This window comes from Oryctolagus cuniculus, chromosome 5 (assembly GCF_964237555.1).
Source record: "Oryctolagus cuniculus chromosome 5, mOryCun1.1, whole genome shotgun sequence".
In the NCBI taxonomy this organism is placed as follows: Eukaryota; Metazoa; Chordata; class Mammalia; order Lagomorpha; family Leporidae; genus Oryctolagus; species Oryctolagus cuniculus.
The window spans coordinates 32746046-32770424 of record NC_091436.1 but is presented as its reverse complement, the minus strand read 5'-3'; the positions used below and the strand labels follow the sequence as shown (position 1 = coordinate 32770424).

The 24379-nt window shown below is 44.4% G+C and overlaps 1 protein-coding gene across 3 annotated transcripts in view; it reads left to right on the top strand.

Moving 5' to 3' along the window:
- PDE7B (phosphodiesterase 7B) overlaps positions 1–24379 on the top strand; it is a 358034-nt gene that overhangs the window by 266870 nt on the left and 66785 nt on the right. The gene's annotated exons all lie outside the window — the stretch shown is intronic.

The following is a 24379-nucleotide window of genomic DNA, read 5'->3' as shown; positions in this document are numbered from 1 at the left end:
TTTTTTTTTTTTTTTTGACAGGCAGAGTGGACAGTGAGAGAGAGAGAGAAAGGTCTTCCTTTACCGTTGGTTCACCCTCCAATGGTCACTGCGGCTGGCGCACTGCGCTGATCCGAAGCCAGGAGCCAGGTGCTTCTCCTGGTCTCCCATGGGGTGCAGCGCCCAAGCACTTGGGCCATCCTCCACTGCACTCCCTGGCCACAGCAGAGAGCTGGCCTGAAAGAGGGGCGACCGGGACAGAATCCGGCGCCCCGACCGGGACTAGAACCCAGGGTGCCGGCGCTGCAAGGTGGAGGATTAGCCTAGTGAGCCATGGCGCCGGCCAGATTTTATGTGATTTTTAAAAGCCCACAGAGAAACTTATTCCACACTGGTCCTTAGGAACTCATGCATCCTCACTTCTTTACTCTCAATCCTCGAGCTTTATTCTTTCATACCCGGCCAACCATCTCACATGGCAAAGTCCTTCTAGTGAGCACTTCTGCTTCCCCGCTTCCGACTGCCTTGGAAATTCATTCATTCAACCTTCCCCCTCCACATCGTCCTCCTCGTGGGGAGCTTTGCTCAGGTTTTGCTTCATCATTTTCTTAATCTTAGATTCCTAAGGAAACCCAGACCACTGATCACTCAATCCCTCCAGATTTCATATCTTCTAAGTATCATAATCATCTTTCATCTTGGCTTTACAGGGAGCAGTGGGGGGAAAAGTGGGTAAATTTCACAATTTGCTCCAAGGCTTTTGGTGTTTGGTACTCCTATCATCTCCCATCTGTTAATTTCGAAGTTCTGGATTCCACCCACAAAATATTACTTTCCTTTGACATAAACAACTTGGCTAACAAGGTAATTTGACTCACCTCTACCCCTGGAAATGACTAAGAGAAATGAAAACATGCTATTTCTGATCCCTAAATCCTTCAAAGGCCAGCATGTTTGCATGTCTCCTGGCTTATTAACCTTCCTTATCAATGTACAGTATCTGTTTTTTCAGCTCATTCAGAAACACAGGGACTTGGAGTAACTCTTTCCATACTAAAGATCATCTTCCCCACCCAAACCCCCAAAAATGCTTTTGAGAAAACAGAACTGGGCTGCTGGACCAGTGCAATGCTGGACACAGCCCACGGGAGCTGCCATGGGACCTCTGACCTCTCCTTATGGTCTTGAAAGGGTTGGCCCAGTACCCATGGAAGCCACACCTTTGACGGTCTCTAAATCATGTGGATTTCCAGGTCTTAGGCATGTGGTTTTGCCAAGTAGGTTAAGGGTGAGCAAAGGGCACTGTTCATCCTTTCATCCAGTCCAGAATTCTCCGATGGCATCCCATTCTAAAACTTGGAGGGAGAAAACAACCAAAAAGCCTCTTTTCAATGGTTTTTAGTATAAGCCATTAACAAATTAAGAAAATAGAAGATACTTCTCTTTATGATTACCAGGTTCTGAATGATTTTTTTTTAAATAATTCCAGTGCTAATAGGCAGCATCACTGCGAATTGTAGTTATCCTTGCCCATAAACTATGGAATATTTAAGTGTCCACCTCATAGGCTTTGATTACTCTTAGATTTTTTTCTTTTTTACAGTTTACTTCCTTTATTTTTATAATCTGAAAAAAAAAACACTTCAAAAACATATAACAATTTTAAAAGAAATTCCTGACTGATAATTAGAACTCCTGTTAGAACCATAAAGCGAGTCATCTAAAGCAGTTGCCATCCTCATCTCTTGGAGGCAGATCCTGAAGGAACTTTACAGCACCTGAACCCTGCTCCAGCCTCTTACCCTGTCCCTGGATGCTCTCTGTACTTCCAACCCATCTCTCCCGACCTGCGGCTCGAGATCCGCCATTCATGTAGTGACAGTATTGGCCATCCATCCTGAAATTCCCTTTCCTTCTGCTCTGTGCTCCATTCCAGAAACCCTTTCAATTGTGTCATTTAATCTCTAACATATCCCAAGGCAATGCAAGTTGTATTTTGATTTATAAGTTGTCACAAATTGTTTTTTCCTAGGTATATAAAGTACAACCCTAAATAGAAGACAAGAGCCTAAAAGACAGTATCCTCATAGTTATTGACCAATCCATAACTATAGTTTACTTACCAATTACAGTAAAAGATTCCCAAAAAGGGTGATACTAAAACTAAATGCAAACCATCTTCTATGTTTAACTGAACAGCAAATATAGGACTGAAGAACTCTGAGGTTTTTCCTTATTTATGGTACTATGTTTTAATTTTTTTTATTTTCTTTATTTTTATCTTATTTGAAAGTAGAGAGACAGAAACAGAGAATGCTCCATATGCCGGTTCAATCCCGAAATGCCTGCAACAGCTGGAGCTGGGCTACGCTAAAGCCAGGAGCCTAGAACAGAATCTGGGTCTCACCTTTGGGAAGCAAGAACCCCAGCACTCAAACTGCATGCTGCCTCCTAGGTCATGCGTCAGCAAGAAAGCTGGAATTGAAAGCAAAGCCAAGACTCAAACCCAGGCACTCCAATATGGGATGCTGGCATGCCAGGCATCTTAACTGCCACACCAACCACCAGCCCTAGCCACTGCTTTGTTTAATGCTCCCATCTACTCTGTTGATGAGTTGAAAATAGAACTAGTGGGACCAGCATGGTGACACAGTGGGTTAAGCCATGCCTGAAATGCCAGCATCCCATATGGGCACCAGTTTAAGTCCTCGCTGTTCCGCTTCCCTTGCAGCTCCCTGTTAATGTGCCTGTGAAAGCAGTGGAGGATGGCCTAAGTGCTTGGGCCACCCATGTGGAAGATCCAGAAGAAGCTCCTGGCTCTTGGCTTTGGCCTATTGTAGCCATTGGGGAATGAACCACTGGATGGAAGACTTCCCCCCTCACCCACCCACCAACTCTGCCTTTCAAATAAATAAAAATAAATCTTTTTTTAAAAGCAAAAGAAAATAAAACTAGTAACATTACTGTGATCATTCTCCAGGTTCCTACCTTAGCATCAATTATAGCAACTTGTCACCAAGTAGTAGTAGGTATGTAAACATCTGTCTTACATACAGTCACATAAGATAGATGGTATATGTCACATTTCTGCTACTTTATGTGCCATCTGTTCACTTATCTTGTACATGTCTTTGTTGTGGTTTGCTTGGGTTTTTAGTGTGTGCTTTCTCCTGAAAAAGAAACATTTGGGAACCTTCTTTAATTTTCTCCTAAAACTTATTTTTATCAACCTATTCCAGTTCTACAGGATAAGTGTCAATTTAGTTTAAAGAAATTCTTAATATCATTTACCTTAATTCTAAGTCATTCTTTTCTAAGTATGGGCCACATCCAAGACTACGTTTTCTTTTTCAAAGATTTATTTATTTTTATTTCGAACGCAGAGTTATGGGGGTAGGGGACAGATGGGGAGAGAGAGATCTTCCATCCTGTAGTTCATTCCCCAAATGACCGCAACAGAAAGAGCTAGGCCAGTCAGAAGTCAGGAGCCAGGAGCTCCCTCCAAGTCTCCAAAGTTAGTGCAGGGGCCCCAGCACTTGGACCATCCTCACTGCTTTTCCAGATGCTTTAGCGTGGAGCTGAATCAGATGTAGAGCAGCAGGACACGAGCCACCGGCACCCATATGGGATGCCAGTGTCACAAACTGCAGCTTTACCCACTATGTCACAATGCCAGCCACCAAGACAACATTTTCATTTAGTGATTGTATTTTTGCTCTCAAATTCCAAATCCTGATCTAGGACTTTTTTATTTAACCATTTATAGGAAAACACAACTCACCATACCCTCCATTCCCCTCATCCTGTCTTCTGCCACCATCCTTCTAAAATGTTCATGGAGGGTGGTGGGGAGGAGCCATTTGGCCCAGGGATTCAGTCACTGCTTGGGATACCCACATCCCATAGCAGAGTGCCTGATTCAAGTCTCAGCTACCCAACTTCCATTCCAGCTTCCTGTTAATGCACACCCTGGGAGGCAACAGATGATGGCTTAAGTACTTACGCCCTTGGCACCCTTGGGAGAGACCCTCATTGAGTTCCAGGCTCCTGGCTTTGCTCTGACCTAGCCATGGCTATTAGAGTCTTTTAGAGTCTTTTAGGGAGTGAACCAATAGATAGAGGATCTCTCTTTCTCTCTTTCAAATAAATAAAAAATAAATTTGAAAATTTGATCATAAATAAAATGTTTAGTGAAACCCATACAACTGCCATTCCATGTCCAGAGTGTTCCTGGCTGTCCACCTTCTACACCCACCTCAGTGCCTGCCTGGAATCCCTGGAACATGCATGTCCATAAATGAGTGTTTAATAGGCCCATCACATTTCTGCTCTGGCCCCATTAGCCATGGCTCCAGCCTGTCACCACAGAACAGAGGGAAACAGAAGATATAAAATAACTTGTCTTCCATCAGAACAAAGTTCTGGGTCTGAAAACAGATAACCAGAACAGGGATGGACAAATGACAGCCAATACACCAATCTGTCCTGGCCTTGCTGGTGTTGACAAATGACATTTTCTTGGGAGCATGGCATGTCCATTTGTTTATATATCACCTTTGGCTGCCTTCACCCGACAATGGTAGAGCAGTTGCAACAGAGACCATATGGTTCACAAATCCAAATATGCCTATTATGTGGCCCTCTTACACAGAATGGGAGCTAACCTCTAACTCAGATTTAGGAGGGTTTTATGCCACAGGCTCATCCAGTCCAATTATTTTCTTTTGTTAATGTCATTTGTTTCTTTGTAATGCCTTTACTTTCAACAATGAACTCATTTGACTACATTTACATAACACAAAAATAGAAACAGAAAAGAAAGTTTTCTTATTGATCCAGATTTCAAAACCCCAGTTAAAATTATAATTTTTAAATACATAAGTAATTTTGTGAAAAAGAGGTTCCATTCCACAGATTTGTGGCAGGGACAGTGCATAAACCTATATTAGGTGACTATATTCACCTGGTTTGCCTGGCATAGTCCTCGTTTGCACCTGTTCCCCAGGCATTCTTTTTAGAAGTGCCATCTTTCACTCCCAAAATGTCTCCGTGTGGAGAATCTGTAGCAAGACAACTGCCTGTATAGGTTTTCCCATAAAAGAGTACCTCAATATAATGTCTCTCAAAGATCACATGCAGAAATTAGTTCATGAGCTCTGTTATATAAAACCGTGACTGGAGTTCTTGAAAATTGCTGGAAGAGTAGATTTAAGTGTTCTCACCACAAAGATGTATGTTCAGTAATACATATGTTAATGAGCTTGATTTAACCATTCCACAATGTATACATATTTCAAAACATCGTGTTATACACCATAAACATATACAATTTTTTGTCAACTAGAAAATGATAATAAAAGTATATCCTCGCGGGTGGCGCCACGGCTCACTAGGCTAATCCTCCACCTGCGGCGCTGGCACCCCAGGTTCTAGTCCCTGTTGGGGTGCCGGATTCTGTCCCAGTTGCTCCTCTTCCAGTCCAGCTCTCTACTGTGGCCTGGGAAGGCAGTGGAGGATGGCCCAAGTGGTTAGGCCTTGCACCCACATGGAAGACCAGGAGGAAGCACCTGGCTCCTGGCTTTGGATCGGCACAGTGTACCAGCCACAGCATGCCAGCTGTATGGACCATTTGGGGGCTGAACCAACGGAAAGGAAGACCTTTCTCTCTGTCTCTCTCTCTCACTGTCTAACTCTGCCTGTCCAAAAAAAAAAAAAAAAAAAAAAAAAGTATATCCTCTTCCTTCCAGGAATAGAGATCAGAAAACCCTCCTCTTAAGAGATCCACCCTGATCAATAAAAATCCATAGGGCAAAACTACTGTTGAAAGTTAGTTTCATTTCATATGTCTATTTTACACAACTTAAAAGAGAGTCATAGCTACAGGAATTTCTAGAAGCTTCTCTGGAGAAGTAGCAGGAAATTGTAGCTTTGGCGCCATTGTCGGGGACACAGGAAACACAGATCTTTCCAGAAGACAGTCTCCTTGCACTTGAGCATGGAGGGGCAGAACAGAGTGAGAAAAAGGGTGACGATTATTTTGATTCCAGATGAGCTGCTCAAACAGAGATCTGGGGGTGAGCAGGAGTGGTGGAAATGTAACAGCTCTATTATCCCACTGCTGGTTCCCCCAGATGTATTTCATTTACTAACCCTGTTTGGAGGGAAACAAGAGAGGAGAGAACGTAGAGAAGTGCGTTCCGAGCCGGGTGCACACAAGTGAGAGTCGCAGGAGCCATTACAGTCTTCTGCGGGGCAGGCGGCTCTGTCTCCGGATTTAATATAATCAGCAGCCTGAGTAGATAATGACTAGGTTGAGATGTTCCCGTGGCAACCATCTCAGAGCCACACAATGTGATTGCCACAGCCACGCAGCAGAGGAAGTGACATACAAAGAAACATTTCCCAGGGAGTGAGGTCGGTTCAGCTGCAGGTTTCAGGGCACACATTTCGGGGGCCACAGAGAGCCTGACGCTCCAACCCACCCCTGGGCTCTGCAGTAGTAGGTGAATTGGCTACTTGGCTTTTCCTGCCTGTTAATTTGCTAATCTTGATCTTTAAAGGTCTGTTCTTCTAGACTTGCCTCTCTAGGCAAGACCATTTTAGCTGCATAAGCATGAGGTCATTTTAGTAGAGCTACAAAATATTTGCCTTTGCTTATTATTTCCAAAATACAACCAACCAACCTCCCCCAATACACACACACCTTTTTATGAAGACCCAGAGACTCAACTGCTTTTGTAAAAGCTGTCATCCAAAACACGTTACCCGCTACAGCCATTCTTCCTTTGACACATGAAATCCATTCACTGAAGGACTGTGGACCAAAGCCACCAGCGTGTGAGCAGCTAAGTGACATCCCTATCTTAACGACAGAGGCAGCTTGCTTACAAACGCTGTCTTCAAAGAGAGGGCTCCTAGCCAATGAGGACAGCTTTTCAGTAAAGACACCATTGAATGCCACCTGTAAGAACCACACAGCATGGAAAGACCCTGAATGTGTGAATGGATGCTAACCCTCCGTCTCTCCCCAGCCCTGTGCTCCCCACGCGGAGAAGGGAGGTGTCCTCTGGGACTAGTTCAGACTTCTCACACTTGTGAGTGCCAGTGTCACACCCTGCAATTTCAAAGTTCAATATTTACTCTCCTCTAGAAGAAAGGCGGAACGCTGGTCGTGGTTGTGGTGCTTGCTGGCTCAGCTGTGCCAAGCTCCATCATGTGTGTTCAGGGCTCCTGGCTACCAGCTTCCAAGTACTTTGGCTACGGAAGTGACAGACCCGTAGGATGGTTAGCCACCAAAATGCCATTGCACTGTGGAAGACACTTGACAGCATCCTAACTGTGTCACTCTTTCACTGTCATTGTTCTGTCTGTGGACATCAATGGACACACCTCTATAGTAGGCAGTGTGCCAGGTGCTGAAGATGGAATGATGAATTAGACATTGCCACCACCCCTGAGGAACTGACAGACACATAAGCAAGTAAATTTTGATGTGATGCGATTAATAACACCTAACATGTACAATAAAAGTATAGAAATGACTCAAAATAATTGGAGTCCTGGCTTGGAACTCCAGCCCCAGCCCAACCCTGGCCATTGTGTGCATTTGGGAAGTGAAGCAGCAGATAGGAGCATTCTGCTTCTCTCTCTCTCTCTCGCTCTCTCTCTCGCTCTTTTGCTCTGTGTGGGAGGGGTCTGCCTCTTGAATAAATAAATTTATTAAAAAATTTAAGTTCACATAATTTAAAAAGTTTGTGTAAAATGAAATTAGAAGATCAGTTTGCTTTGTTGCAAAAAGTTTTGAAATCCATGCATGTGAATGGGGTCTTCAAAATTTTAATAGAAAATTTATATTATTAAAAACTGCACACAGATTACCAAAACTTTTGCACTAAAATAAACCTTTTTATTTAAAGATTTATGTATTTATTTGAAAGGCAGAGTTACAGAGAGGCAGAAGCAGAGAGAAAGAGAAAGTTCTTCCATCCACTGGTTCACTTCCCAATGGCCACAACAGCCAGAGTTGAGGCGATCTGGAGCCAAGAGCTTCTTCCAAGTTTTCCATGCAGGTGCAGAGGCCCAAGCACTTGGCCCATCTTCTGCTGCTTTCCCAGGCCATAGCAGAGAGCTGGATGGGAAGTAGAACAGCTGGGACTCAAACTCGCACCCATATGGGATGCCAGCACTGCAAGCAGTGGTTTTAGCCACTACACCACAACACTGGCCCCTAAAATAAACCTTCTTTAATTTAATTTTTAATTAATATTTTTATATACTCTCATATATGCATCTATAGATTTCAAAGGAGTTAGAGAAGGAAATATTAATGTAATTTTTTTTTGACAGGCAGAGTTACAGAGACAGAGAGAAAGGTCTTCCTTCCATTGGTTCACCCCCCAGATGGCTGCTACAGCTGGTGCATTGCGCCGATCCAAAGCCAGGAGCCAGGTGCTTCCTCCTGGTCTCCCATGCAGGTGCACAGCCCAAGCACTTGGGCCATCCTCCACTGCATTCCCGGGCCACAGCAGAGAGCTGGACTGGAAGAGGAGCAACCGGGACAGAATCCGGCACCCCAACCAGGACTAGAACCCGGGGTACTGGTGCTGCAGGCGGAGGATTAGCCTAGTGAGCTGCAGCGCCAGCCTACAATTCATTTTTTAAAGATTTATTTACTGGGGCCAGCACTGTGGCGCAACAGGTTAAAGCCCAGGCCTGAAGTGCTGGCATCCCATATGGGCGCTGGTTCTAGTTCTGGCTGCTCCAGCTCTTTACTTATGGCCAGAGAAAGCAGTAGAAGATGGTTCAAGTCCTTGGGCCCCTGTACCCATGTGGGAGACCCAGAAGGAGCTCCTGGCTCCTGGCTTCAAATCGGTGTACCTCTGGCCGTGTGGCCATCTAGGGAGTGAACCAGCAGATGGAAGGCCTCTCTCTCTATCTCTACCTCTCTCTGTAACTCTGTCTTTCAAATAAATAAAATAAATCTTAAAAAAATGATTTGTTTATTTATTTGAAAGTCAGAGTTACAGAAAGAGGAGGAAAGATAGAGAATGATCTTCCATCTGCTGGCTCACTCTCCAAGTGGCTGCAATAGCCAGGGCTGGGCCAGGCCAAAGCCAGGAGGCAGAAGTTTCTTCCAGGTCTCCCACGTGGGTGGTGGGGCCACTTGGGCACCTTTTACTGCTTTTCCCAAGCCATTATCAGGGAGCTCAACGGAAAATGGAGCAGCCAGGACACATACAAGGCGCCCACATGGGATGCTGATGTTGCAGGCGTCAGCTTTACCTGCTGTGCCACAATGCCAGCCCTGAATAATTAATCTGGTCTTGGGAAATTTGAAAAGGCTTCCTGGAGGAGTTATAATACAAGCAGTTTCTGGAACAATAGTGAAGTGAAGGAGGACTGCATGCTAAGATCAGCTTTTGCAGCCAATCTAAAATATGCTTCAAGACTGATGAAAAGCAGGAAGGAGTTGTCAACAATTCTAAACTCAACTGGATAAAAATGCTGTTGAAAGACCAGGTATTCAAGTAGGATCCAAGCACAGAAGTCAGGAAAGATCATTCTAAGTACCTGACTGGGAAAAAAAAAATACTCAAAAAGAAACAGTTTTCACTCTCTTAACTAGAGCTGAAAACAACCATTGCCTTCTGTTAATCTGGTTGACATCATTTAATTGATTTATTTTTTATCTGAGGAATGAAAAATAGAAAATTGAATTAAGAAGCCCCAAATTTCCTCTGGGTTATCATATATGCATCCAACAAATACAATGCTACTCTATACCAATAAAGCCACAAGGCCAAAGTGCCTGAACCACACCAACAACCATGGGTCTGGAATAATCTCCTACATGATGACCAGCTTCTGCCTCAGATGGCAGGGGCACTGGGTCCTACAAAACACACCGAGCAAAAGTATCTGATCGGCTGTTTTCAAGCCAACAAGGATTGGGGGGATAAGAGAGGAATCTACTATCCCGGAGTTGAGGATTCTGAGGGCTAGGAAGGAAACTGAGATATCCCTCTAATTCAATGAGCTAAAAATCTCACGGCAAGTTCAAGACAAATACACATTACATCAAAGGCCATCCAAGAGAATAAGTGATCTAATGCTAAAATAATGGACACAGACAGTAAATCAATGCTACGACTTGCATACAGTTTGAGTGTACCCTCAACAATTTGTGTGTTGGAAGCTTAGTCCTCAGTGTGGCAGTGTGAAGGGGTGGTGGGGCCTAGTGGGAGGTCATGGGGACAACTGAGGTTCCCATGGAGCCCTTGGGCACCTTCCACAGGAGAGCAGTTATAAAACAATAAGGCCCGCCCCTCCCTACCTGCCTTGCCATGTAATCTCTCCCTCTCACACATGCTCTTGCTGGCCATCAGCCACAATGAGAAGAAGCCCTTGCAAGAGCTGGGGGCATGCTGTTTGGACGTTCAGCCTCCAACACTGTGTGCTAAATAAGCTCTTTTCCTTAAAAGATACCCAGCCTTGGGCATTTGGTTGTAATAACAGAAAATAGGGAAGCACAATCAGAGATAAGAGAAGGCAGGGCTGGCGCCGTGGCTCACTAGGCTAATCCTCCGCCTGCGGCGCCGGCACACCAGGTTCTACTCCCGGTCGGGGCGCCGGATTCTGTCCTGGTTGCCCCTCTTCCAGGCCAGCTCTCTGCTGTGGCCCGGGAGTGCGGTGGAGGATGGCCCAAGTGCTTGGGTCCTGCACCCACATGGGAGACCAGGAGAAGCTCCTGGCTGCTGGCTTCCGATCAGTGTGGTGCACCGGCCACATTGCGCCAGCTGCACTGGCCATTGGAGGGTAAACCAACGGCAAAGGAAGACCTTTCTCTCTGTCTCTCTCTCTCTCTGTGTCCACTCTGCCTGTCAAAAACAAAACAAAAAAAGAGAGAGAGAGAGAGAAGGCAGATAGTTCTGAAGTATCCTGAGCAGAGGAAGGGGACTTGGTGTTCTTTTGCTGACCTGAAAGATAAGGTAGGGAGGTAGGGTTGCTACAGTGAAACACCTGAGGTAAGCAACTTTACAAAGGAAAGAGGTTTATTTAGCTCACAGTTTTGGAAGTTCATGGGCATTCGCCTGCCCCTTGACTACATCACATCAGGGCACCAATGGTGGGAGGCTAAGACCAACTCAGGGATGTGACAGGCTTTCATGGCGACTCACTCCCATGAGAACTCAATCCAGACCAGCACTCCCCTCTGAGGGCAGTGTCTCTTGTGACCCAAGGACCGCCCACTGGATTCCACTCCTTAAAGATTCCATCAGCTCCCATTTTGCCACCTTGGGGACCAAGCTTCTAACACATGAACTTTTGAGATATAAACAATTAAATCATAGCAGGTGCAGTGTCAACTGGTTAAGGAATTGCTTAAAAGTGAGACTGAATTGACTTTTGGTAGAAAGGAATACCAAAAAGTTGTAATGTATGTTGACAAGAGAGAAAATGATAGGATAAGAATGTCAAGATAAAAAATTTGAAATTGGGGCTAGCACTGTGGCATAGCAGGTAAAGCCACTGCTTGCAGTGCTGCCATCCCATATGGGCACTGGTTCGAGTCCCGGCTACTCCACTTCCAATTCAGCTCTCTGCTATGGCCTTGGAAAGCAGTAGAAGATGGCCCAAGTCCTTGGACCCTTGCACCTGTGTGGGAGACCTGGAGGAAGCTCCTAGCTCCTGGCTCCTGGCTTCAGATCAGTGCATCTCCTGCCATTGCAGCCAATTGGGGAGTGAACCAGCAGATGGAAGACCTCTCTCTCTCTCTCTCTCTCTGCCTCTCCTTCTCTCTCAGTGTAACTCTGACTTTCAAATAAATAAATAAATCTTTATAAAAAGTTTTCGAAATTGACTCATGAAACAAAGAGGATCATTAGAGAATTCTGAAAGAAGGACACACAGGATAAAATAGTGTTTAAAGAAAATTAACTGACATCCATATGTAGAAGGAACAGTCTGGATGAATGAAGAGAAATCTAATCAGCTTGCAGAATATGATGATAGTGAAGACAAAAGTGTCCATCCAGATCTGTTATAGAGAAGACAAGATAACCCTTGATGATACTAAATATTGGGAGCTCCAGGAAGTGATCTGGCCATCTGAAAAATTGGTGATGAGGTCAACAAGTGAGGAAAGTTGGAAGATGAACTAGGGGGGAAGATGGTGGACTCGCCTGGACAGGTTAAGTTTGCAGAGAAATCAAGTAACAATGTCCAGACAGAAGTTGGAAATAAAGAACCAAATTGCCGATGAGAGGCCTGTTTTGGAAATTCCACTTGGAAATCATAATCGTCCACAATCCACCCCGCGGTCAGAACAAGTATCACAAAATCAACAGCTATTTTGCTCAAGGGCCCTCTATATATTTTAGTTTATAATAAGCTTAGTTTAGAAGCACTGCAAGATTGTCAATAATAGAACCCAAAAAGAAGTGAGATTCCCCAGCAATTTATTTTCCTTTATGAGAAGTTGTAAACGCAACAGTTCAGACACCGCTTCATTTCTCATCATGGATTCTGTTTCGGACAAAAGTGGCTGAGGCCACCGCTTTGGTGAGGCAGGTAAAGCTGCCGCCTACAGTGCCAGCATCACATATGGGCACTGGTTCAAGACCTGGCTGCTCTACTTCCCATCCAGCTCCCTGCTATGGCTTGGGAAAGCTGTGTAAGATGGCCCAAGTGCTTGGGTCCCTGCACCTGTGTGGGAGACCAGGAAGAAGCTCCTGGCTCCTGGCTTCAGATTGGTGCAGCTCCGGCCATTGCGGCCAATTGGAGAGTGAACCAGCAGATGGAAGACCTCGCTCTCTCTCTCTCTCTCTGCCTCTCCTTCTCTCTCTGTAACTCTGACTTGCAAATAAATAAAATAAATCTCTAAAAAAAAAAGTGGCTGTTTCTGTCAGAGGCCAGTGGGGTTTGCTAATGCACCTGAACACAGCGCAGACAAGGGGTGATTTCATACCCCAGCATTTCCTGGAGCAAAACCCTCACTCACCCAGAGTATAAAGCATAGTAGCTTCTCTGGATTTCTGGAGCCAGTAAAACATGGAGGAAAACAGGGGTAAATTAAGTTTCTTTTGACTGGAGTAGTCCTATGAGTCACTGAGCTGGAATGACTTGTTTGTTTAATGAAATTAAATTCAGCCTCCTACCCAGTCAGGCAGAGCTTATCTCTTGTGACTTCATTAATAAACAAAATGAGGGGTTGTTTCCCCTCATTGTCACTCCACCCTCGAATTTTAGAAGAGCAGAGACTCACCCATTCTATGAACAAATAGAGAGAGTGTGTCCCTTAGTATCCTTTATGTATTTCCAAACTGAGACCTCAGAGTGAACCCAATCAATAAGATCTTGTTTTCTTTCTACCCAGCAAATCAAACTGCCTTGGGCACCTGAGTGGTTTATGACTTTTAAGTACCCTTAGGAGGTAGGGCAGCAATTACTGAGGAAAGTCCCAGGGGGAGAGTGGCCGAAGCCATCACACCAACAACAGCCACAATGACATTGATTGGCAGTGCAATAGCCGGGACTCGAACCGGCGCCCATATGAGATGCCAACACCCCAGGCCGGGACTTTAATCCGCTGCACCACAGTGCCAGCCCCCACAACAGCATTGAAACAGGAAGTTTTTAATCCCACGCAGATGCTGCACTCTTAGACAAGGCTTGCCCAGCCTGCAGGTGTCTTGAAGGCCTAGTAGCACAGAAGGATGGCACAGCCCACCCACAGCTGCCTCTCTGCCTCCCCTGCTGTGGCTGCCCCACCCAGAGGCTGAGCACGCTAATAGCAGCAACCCACACACGCTAAACCACCATCCACGGGCGAGCTGATAACAAGACCATGAGCTTTGAGATCAGATCTGGATTGGAATCCTCCTTACTGTGACCTTGGAAAAGATGCCACAACTACTTAATGTGTCCAAATACAAAAGTCAAAAAGTTCATGGACATGGAACTGAAAGATGTGTAGGCATGGGCATTTAGTCCAGGAGCTAAGACACTCACAGCCCGTATGGAGGGCCTGGGCTGAGATATTCAGCTCTGCCTTCTGACTCCAACTTTGTGCCAATGCAAATCCTGAGAGGCAGTGGTGATGGCTCAAGAAACAGTTGCTGCCACCCACATGGGAGACCTGCATTGAGTTCCAGACTCCCAGTTCCCAGCCCCTGTAGGTTATTTAGGGAGTGAACCAGCAGAAAGGAGTGTTCTCGCTCTGTGTGTGTGTGTGTGTGTGCGCATGAGTGTCTGATCCATCCCTCTTTCTGTCTCCCAAATGTATTTCTGTCTCCAAGAATGTATGATTAAAGAAAAGGTGTTTATTTTAATGCAAAGTAATTTTGAAATCCATGCATAGTTTTCTCCATAATACACACTTTCCATGAACTTCTTGGACACTCTTTGTACAAAGGAAGAGATCATCATACCCCCTGACCAAGTGTGAGAAGGTGTAAATGAGGCCGGCGCCGCGGCTCACTAGGCTAATCCTCCGCCTAGCGGCGCCGGCACACCGGGTTCTAGTCCCGGTCGGGGCGCCGGATTCTGTCCCGGCTGCCCCTCTTCCAGGCCAGCCCTCTGCTGTGGCCAGGGAGTGCAGTGGAGGATGGCCCAGGTGCTTGGGCCCTGCACCCCATGGGAGACCAGGAAAAGCACCTGGCTCCTGGCTCCTGCCATCGGATCAGCGCGGTGCGCCGGCCGCAGCGCGCCGGCCGCGGCGGCCATTGGAGGGTGAACCAACGGCAAAGGAAGACCTTTCTCTCTGTCTCTCTCTCTCACTGTCCACTCTGCCTGTCCAAAAAAAAAAAAAAAAAAAAAAAGAAGGTGTAAATGAAATAAATGCATCCACTAGCCTGTGTGGCTTGTCAGAGACCCACAGTAAATGCAGCTAAACTTGGGATGTACCTTCTTTCCCTGAGTTCACTCCCTCCTCTGCCACCTCTCCTAGGAAGCATCCAATCCTGCCAGGCCCTGACCTGGCCCCATGACATTAGTGAAGCCTTCTCCATCCTTCCAAGGGCCTGACTGATCATCCTTTCCACACCATCATTACTTCTCCAAGAAAGCCTTCGCACGATGGAACTGCAGACTCATGGAGAGATCCTCCATCTACTGGTTCACTCCACAAATAGTCACAATGGCCAGACCTGGGTCAGGCCAAAGTCAGGAGCCAGGGGCTTCTTCTAGGTCTCCCACATGGGTGCAGAGGCCCAAGGACTTGAGCCATCTTCCATTGCTTTTCCCAGGCCATTAGCAGGGAGTTGGATCGGATGTTTGAGCGCAAACTCAAACCAGTACCCATATGGCATGCCAGCCACTATGGGTTAACCCACTATGCCACAAAGCCATCCCCAGTATATTTTCAAAATGTCCTAAGGTGATATGATTCAGCTAGCCCTACTCTGGATCTTCCAGGAGTATTGGGCACTGCTGATAAACATCAATAATGGCACACACATACTATAGCAGATAATGATGATTATCATGATGATGATGCCTTTGTATGTTTGGAACCCTTAGGTGCTACTTAGTACTTTATACACTTTGCAAAGATTAATTCATTTAACCCCCAAATCCTTACGAAGTAGGCACTACTATTCAACATGAGAAAACTGAGGCTCAAAAGGAGAAATAACTCACCCAAGGTCAAGCAGCTTGGAAACCACAATTAAAACTCCCACAAATAGAATTCCAGGATGTAAGCTTTTAACTATCATGGAATAGAATTCTTTTCCATATGTGAATTTTATTGTTCAAAAGCAATCTTTGTGTTTAGTATATTTCATTTAGATGGAATATATATAACAGTTGCTCCTTTTAAATATTTTTAATATATTGTAGTTATTTTCTTTTAGATTTTTACTTATTTATTTGAGAGGTAGAGTTACAAAGAGAGGGAGAGACAGAGAGAAATGTCTTCCATCTGCTGCTTCACTCCCCAAATGGCTGCAACTGCTGGAGCTGGGCCTATCTGAAGCCAGGAGCTTTTTCTGGGTCTCCCACATGGGTGCTGGGGCCCAAGGACCTGGGCCATCTTCCACTGCTTTCCCAGACCATAGCAGAGAGCTGGATGGGAAGAAGAGCAGCTGGGACATGAACCAACGCCCATATGGGATGCCGGTGCTGCAGGCAGAGGCTTAACCCACTATGCCACAGCACCAGCCCCAGTTACTTTCTTTTTGTAGTTCACTTACAATGTTTCCCATTGTAATATTTTAATATCTTGAGCAAATATTTTTATAACTTCATGAGAAAACATGTGATTAAACATTTAAAATATTAGGCGTGCAACATTTCAAATGTCTTTTCCAATCGGCCTATGCTCTGGCAGAAGGTGACAAATGACAAATGGCCCATTTCATCACCTGACTTTGTGTTCTTTGATAAGAAAGAGAAGGGCGTGGTAGAGACAAGTGAGGGGACTTGTAAGCTGTCGCCGAGCAAGAAGGAAATGGAATCGCTGTGGTGACAAATTAAACTCAGATTGGCGGCAGCCACCAGTGGCTTTAATTTTTCTCAAGGGGGAGTTAGTTATTTCCTGTCATGCAAACTGTCCATCGCGGAAAGAAATAGTTTCTCCAAATGTTTGTAATGTAGCCAGTGAAAAGAAGCAGAATCCAGAATTCTACATTGAAAAAGATCGTAGTTATGCTTATAAAATATGCCAAAATTTTAGCAGGGATTATTTCTATATAATTATTATTTCTTCTTTCCATCTTTCCATTATTTTCTTACCATAAACATGTATTCCTCTTATAATCAGAAAAAAAAGTGATTCTATTTTTTTGAAAGTCCTGTGTCCACCAGTAATAAAATCTTTATTTTTTTTTAATAAATAAAGTAATCTCAAGATATAGATAATGAAGCTGCAGCCATGGACCAGTGAATATTATTTAATGTTTGTACCAATGTCAGTTTCCCATTCTGCTTCTTGTCCATTCTTTCCATTCTTTGGACAAATGCTTATTGAGCTGTCCCAGTGATGCCAGACACATCCTTTTCCAGTGCGTGGTTATAAATAAAGCAGCGGAGAGACAGAACACTAGCAGGAAGTGTTTTGTTTTGGGCTTTAGGATTATTTTGTTATTTGTTTTTCATTTTGCACTTTTTTCCTACAAGACATGTAAGTGTGCTGAAGCTGCGTTGAGAAGGATCTGGCTGAGAAACAGAGGAGAAGCATAGTTGGCAGCTGGGTCTGCAGGCTCTGCATCCACACGTTCAACCAAAATATTTTTTTAAAAAAAGCTGCACCTGGACTAAACATAAACAAACGTTTTCATGCCATTTGTCCATAAACAGTATAATATTTGCCTAACATTTCCATTGCATTAGGTTAAAGTATACAAGAGGAAGTATGTATGTTATATGTAAATACCATGCATTTTTAAAAGATTTATTTATTTTATTTGAAAGACAATTACAGGGCCGGCGCCGCGGCTCACTAGGCTAATCCTCTGCCTTGCGGGGCCGGCACACCGGGTTCTCGTCCCGGTCGGGGCACCGGATTCTGTCCCGGTTGCCCCTCTTCCAGGCCAGCTCTCTGCTGTGGCCAGGGAGTGCAGTGGAGGATGGCCCAGGTGCTTGGGCCCTGCACCCCCTGGGAGACCAGGAAAAGCACCTGGCTCCTGGCTCCTGCCATCGGATCAGCGCGGTGCGCCGGCCGCAGTGCACCGGCCGCGGCGGCCATTGGAGGGTGAACCAACGGCGAAGGAAGACCTTTCTCTCTGTCTCTCTCTCTCACTGTCCACTCTGCCTGTCAAAAAATAAAAAAATAAATAAAAATAAAAAAAGACAATTACAGAGAGAGGGGAGAGAAAGAGAAAGAAATCTTCTATCTGCTGATCTCAAATTACTGCAACAGCCAGAGTTGAGCCATACCGAAGCTGGGTGCCAGGAGCTTCTTCCAGGTCTCCCATGTGGATGCAGTGACCCAAGCACTTGGGTCATTTTCTACTGCCTTCTCATTTGCATTAGCAGGGAGTTGGAAGTGGATCAGCTGGGAATGGAACTGGCACCCATATGGGATGCTGGTGGTGTAGGCAGTGGCTTAACCTACTACACTAGAGTGCCTGCCCCAATGCTATGCATTTTATACAAGGAACTTGAGTGTCCTTGGATTTTGGTAACCTCAGGGGTCCTAGATCCAGCCCTTGCACTCCCAAGGATAAAATACTTCAAAATGTTTGTGGAAAATTGAATTAAAAGATACAGTTACTTTGTTGCAAGAAAATTTTGCACCCCATGCATATCCACTTTCCATGAACTTTTTGAAGACCCTGCTTACATGGGCTAGAAAAGACATAACTGAGAATAACGTTCCATAATGATGACTGGCTCTAGAAAAAGAGGCAGCTCTGATAGGGACACAGCACAGGACGCATTGCACGTTTTGTTGCAGAACAGTAAAGAATTTCCCATCAAATGATGTCCAGTTTCTCTCTAAAGCAAAAAAGAAGTGGATACAGGGCACGCTAACGGGCACTGGAGCTTGTAGTCCTGTACTTGAGGCCACTGCTTATTTCCATGACCCAGAGAATGAATTCTGTGTGCCACCTGGCCACCAAGCACTCTGTCATAACAAGTGCCACAGCTGTGAATTCATATCATCCATCAGCAGTGCTCTGCACTGAAAAGGAGAGTCACCTGTCTCCCGGCAGGGCCCGTGTCCCTGCGGGCCCATCCTGCTCCCATACACAGCTGGGACTTCATCCAGTGAGGACTGCTGTGACTGTAGCTTTGTCCAGTTCTAGCCAGAGGCTGGGAGATGTTCCCTCTTTGCTCTCCTGCCTCCAGCATCTCTGGACCCAATAATTCAAGAGTCTGTTCTCCTAAAAGGGCCAAGAAATTAGGCAAGTAGAACATACTGAGCTGAGATGCAAACAACACTATTCCTCTTACTCACACTTTTTAACAATCCTTGCTATCTGAAGGAGAATCTGTTATCTCCTTTCTTTTGTCATTCTTTCATTTTGTGCCCTACTGTGTTAGCTCTATGTTCTATTTTGGAAACAAACCTTGGGAAAGACCAGGAAGCTAAAAATCTATCTAGAATATCTTCTCCTTGGAAGACCGACAATAAATCCCCCTTTTCTTAAGGGAGAAAAGGTTAACTAGATTAAACAACTTGCATTTATGGAACAAATACTACATTTCAGGCTATGAGCTATAGAGATCAAGGATGGACAAAACATCTGGGGAAAGAGCTGCCAACTCAGTAGCACACGAGATAAACTGTCAGGGACCCAGGGGACTCCAATGGAGAGAACACTGGTGTTCTAGCAGAAGGCCTCATGGGGAGGCTGGCAGTGATTTCCGGACAATGATTGGATTTTGTAAGTGGAGGTTTTCCAAGGTGTGTTCAGAATAAAGACCAGGAATGAGAACATGCTCGATTGATTCAAAAGGGCAAGTGCTTTTGGATACTACAGTGAATGTGTGGTGTTGAGAAGTGGAGTCACGGGGTTGGAGGGAAGGAAATCAGAACTGATGTAAAATTAGGCTGAAACTTTTGCTAAACAGTATGGAGCCAGACAGGGGACTGTCCAGAATGCCAGCTTGTCTTTTACTCTGCAAAAGAGAAATGAAGAATCTCTGAAGCCTTGTGAGAAAGGAAAAGGACATCTTTTCCCCTCATATCTTTCATCATCAGTGGTTACTTCTGTTCAATATTAATGAAGTTACAAAGAAATTCCAGTTACTCCTGGGTGTGCATTCAAATACATTCTGTCTACAACAGCCTTAGCCCAGTCTTCTAGGCCTAAGGTCAAGACCACAATAGCAACCTGCTGTTGTGAAAACTGCATAGTACTCATCTGGGTATTCCCATTCCTTTCCACTTGTGTTGTTACAAGATCTCAATCCACTATTGTTATACAACCTAGAGTTGCATAACTCTAAAATTTCACTGGGATTTATTAAAAGCATTCTACATGTCAAGCACTTCAGATGCATAACCATAGTTTTTCCTCTGGACAAGGTGGTAAATTTTGATCTTTATGATGATCCTCGGTTGACCCCAGAGGCAGTGCAAGCCCTGGGAGGTTGTAGAAGTGCACAGAGCTGTGTGGGACTCAGTTGGTTTGCCAGACTCACAGTAGACTCTGGACATCCCCCTCCATACCTGTCTGCCCACAGCCTCTCACTACCCCCACTCCGCTGATGTGTGCTTCTTTAGGCAGGCTCCCAGACACCCTTTCTTCATTTATTTAGTCACTCAATAGTTTTGTATTAAGCACCTACTATGCATCAGACACTGCTCCAGCAGTGGAAAGGAAACAAAGTTGCTTCCTTTAAAGGACCTCTCCTCTTAGAGTATTTGCTCCATCAAATTTATCCCTCCTAGGAGCAAATAATTGGTCTTTGCAGAGAAATATTAGATCTCCAAAATGTCAGCGTTAATCTTCATGCCATTGCCGAAGCATCTCCATAGTCACGTTAAAATCATTTCACAGGCAGATAGGTTATAATACCTCAGAGGGAAATGTCTGAAAACAGAAAGGTTGCTCAACACAAGATCTACTCAGCAAAAGTTCTCTTGATTGAGATCTGCCAAACATGGACAACTTGTTTTGAAAGCATTATAGCATAACCCAAAACTCCTAAAACAAAAGCTACTTGGGATAAAACTTAGTTTTTCTTCAGTGACTCACGACTTCTCAGAATCCTTGTACTTCAAAGTCAATTATTTTAAACAGCAGTTATTAACTGGAACTTCAAAACAATCTCTGTGAAGAGTTGAGCTTTCTTACTGTTAAAATTTCCATTTGTTAAACCCATAAAGGCCAGTTGGTGCCACCTGAGATTTTGAAAATAATCTGAAGCAGGCTGATTTTATTTCAGCTCGTTGGAAATGACTAACAGAGGAACACATGGAAGAATTTCATCTAACGCTAATAGCTGGATCTGTAAGAAACACCCACTGTATGGAAATTAACAAGACTTGTCTATAGTCTTCTGACAAGAATGATTCTCTTAGAATATATTTGAACTCTGTTGAACAGCTCTCACCACCTTAGATCTCCTTTTGGTGTTATTTTTAAGTGTCTCAAACAGAGAAGACTATGAACTTGAACACTTCAAAACCTTTACATGATAATTAAAGGGATGTGGCAATCATTGGTCAGTGATCTTAATGGAGTGAATAATAGCAAAGAGTGATTCAAAGGTGATTTAAGGACAATTTAAATTCTATAGAAACAATGAAAACTTGGGCTCTAGAATTAAGAAATTCTTAAATCTTACTCCTTAAGTTGTGGAATATAATCTTTTTTAAAATATTTATTTATTTATTTGAAAGTCAGAGTTACAGAGAGAGAGAAGGAGGGAGAGAGAGAGAGAAAGTGAGATAGAGAGGTCTTCCATCCGATGGTTCACTCCCCAATTGGCCACAACGACCGGAGCTGTGCCAATCCAAAGCCAGGAGCCAGGAGCTTCTTCCCAGTCTCCCATGCAGGTGCAGGGGCCCAAGGACTTGGGCCATCTTCTAATGCTTTCCCAGGCCATAGCAGAGAGCTGGATGGGAAGTGGAGCAGCTGGGTCTCGAACCGGCACCCCTATGGGTTGCCAGTGCTTCAGGCCAGGGCATTAACCTGCTGTGCCACAGCACCAGCCCCATGGAATATAATCTTAAACAGGACTGAGAACTACATGCAAAGTACCAACAAAATTGTATATTGTTAGAAAACCTATTCAAGAAGAAAAACATTAAAATCACTTTAGTATATGAAATTAAATACCAAATGACCAACCAGGTGTGCACATCTTCTGATGTCAAGCTTCAGCAATCTAATTGATATGGAATTTAAGGCCATATCTTCATTTATTTCCTTTTGGAACTAATGAAAATCAATTTTGCTTTTACTTTAATAGGATGGTCATAAAATGAACTGTAAGTTTCACAAAGAGAAGAACTTTATTTTGTCCTCTGCTGTATCCCACTACCCGGAACAATGTTTGGCAGAGTAGGGCTTGGCATATGTTTACTGAATGAACCAAAAAAAAGTTTTTAAGATGCTTATTCAAACATACTTGTTGCTATAGGTGCCAAATTCTATTTTTTACTGAAGTTAAATTATATATAACATGCTGTCAAGAGTGGTTAGTGCTCTGTTACAAGAAGTTTTTTAAAGTTCGGTAAAGTATATTGTTTTAGTCTGGTTTTTTTTTTTTTTTAAGATTTATTTATTTGTTTGAAAGGCAGAGCTACAGAGAGAGAAAAAGAGGAAAAGACAGAAAGAGAGATCTTCTATCTGCTGGTTCACTCCTCAAATGGCCACAACAGCCAGGACTGGTCCAGCCAAAGCCAGGAGCCAGGAGCTTCTTCCAGGTCTCCCACGTGGGTGCAGGGGCCCAAGCACTTGGACCATCTTTTGCTGCTTTCCCCAGCACACTAGCAGGCAACTGAATTAGAAGTGGAGCAGCTGGGACTTGAACCAGCACCCACATGGGATGCCAGTGCTGCAGGCAGAGGCTTTACCTGCTGCACACAGCACTGGCCTCAGTCTATTTTCTTTTTGTTGCTATAACAAAATACCTGAAGCTTAATTTGCTGACAGTTTTTGCAGTTCGAAAGCATGGTGCTGAATTCTGGCTGGGTGACATAGTGGATGGCATCACGGCCGGAGCTTGTGTGAGAAAGAAGTCACGTAAGAGGACAAGAAGCCACAGAGAAGAGAGAAGACCACTCTCATTCTTTTATTTATTTGTTTGTTTATTTTTTAATTTGACAGGTAGAGTTACAGACAGTGAGAGAGCGAGACAGAGAGAAAGGTCTTCCTTCTGTTGGCTCACTCCCCAAATGGCCGCTGCAGCCAGCACTATGCCAATCCGAAGGCAGGAGCCAGGTGCCCCCTCCTGGTCTCCCATGCGGGTGCAGGGCTCAAGCACTTGGGCCATCCTCCACTGCACTCCCGGGCCACAGCAGAGAGCTGGACTGGAAGAGGAGCAACTGGTACTAGAACCCGGCGCCCATATGGGATGCCGGCACTGCAGGTGGAGGATTAGCCAAGTGAGCCACAGCACTGGCCCCTCTCATTCTTTTATAACAACTCACCAGGGTCCCTCTTCTGAGCACTACCTTGATCCCTCCTGGGGACTGCACCCCCAGTGACCTAAGGACTTCCCACTAGGCCTCACTTCTTAAAGGTCCCACCACTTCTTAATGTCAGCACACTGGGAACCAAGCCTCCAGCACACAAACCCTTGGGGAACACACTCAAGCTCTAGCCAAGCTGTAGCAATTATCTTCATGCACATCACCAGTACTGTGTGGAACAGGTACCCTGTGAGGGGTTTTTAAAAACTTCATGGAAAATGCCTATTATGAAAAACAACCATGCATGGATTTCAAATCCTTTGTACCAAAATACACTTATCTTTTAATTCCATTTCCTATAAATCTCTTGAAGTAGACTTGTGTTACATACAGTCCATTTTACTTACAAGTTATTTGCATTTATGAGCAAAAAAGATTTAAAGTATAATATTGAGGTTCTACTTTAATAATTGACTAAATCTTTTCTGAAATGCAAAGAAAATTAAATCACATCATTAGATCTTCCTTTGTCCTTGATTCATTATTTGCAAACCTTTAATATTTTATAGCAATATTTCCCAAAATTTTGTATACATATACCAAAGGGTCCACAAGATTACCTTTTTGTTACAGAAACAAACATTTTCATCTAATATGTTTTTATTATTCATTTGAGAAGCCGAGACAAGACAGGGTGACAAATAGAGCTCTTGTCCACTGGTTCACATGCCAAATGCTTACAATGGCCAGGGCTGAGCCAGATAGAAGCTGGGAGTTGGGAACTCAATCCAGCTCTCCCACATGGGTGACAGGCACCCAACCTCTTGAGTCATCACCTGCTGCCTCCCACAATGCACATTATCAGGAAGCTAGAATCAGGAGTGGAGATGGGACTCAAACCAGACATTCCAATAGGGGCTGCTGGTGTCCCAAGCAGTGTCTTTAATCACTAGGCCAGATACCACCCTCAACCATTTTCTTTTCCTTTAATCATTATGTATTTATTTTAATTTATACTGGGGAAAATCTAGTGCATCAGATTTGTTTTTTGTTTTTTTGTTTTTTGTTTTTTTTTATTTGAAAGGCAGGGTTAAGGAGAGAGAGATGGAGATACAGAGAGACAGGTCTTCCATCCACTAGTTCACTCCCCAAATGGCAGGCAAAATCTGGGAGCCACGAGCTTCTTCAGGGTCTCCCACCAGGTTCATTAGCAGGAAGCTGGGTTGGAAGTGAAGCAGCCCGAACTCAAATCAGTGCCCATATGGATTCTGGCATCGAAGGTGACAACTTTCCCTGCTATACCACAATGCCAGCCCCCCCAGATCTGGTGTTCTTTTTTTTTTTTTTTTTTTTTTTTTGCTACCAAGT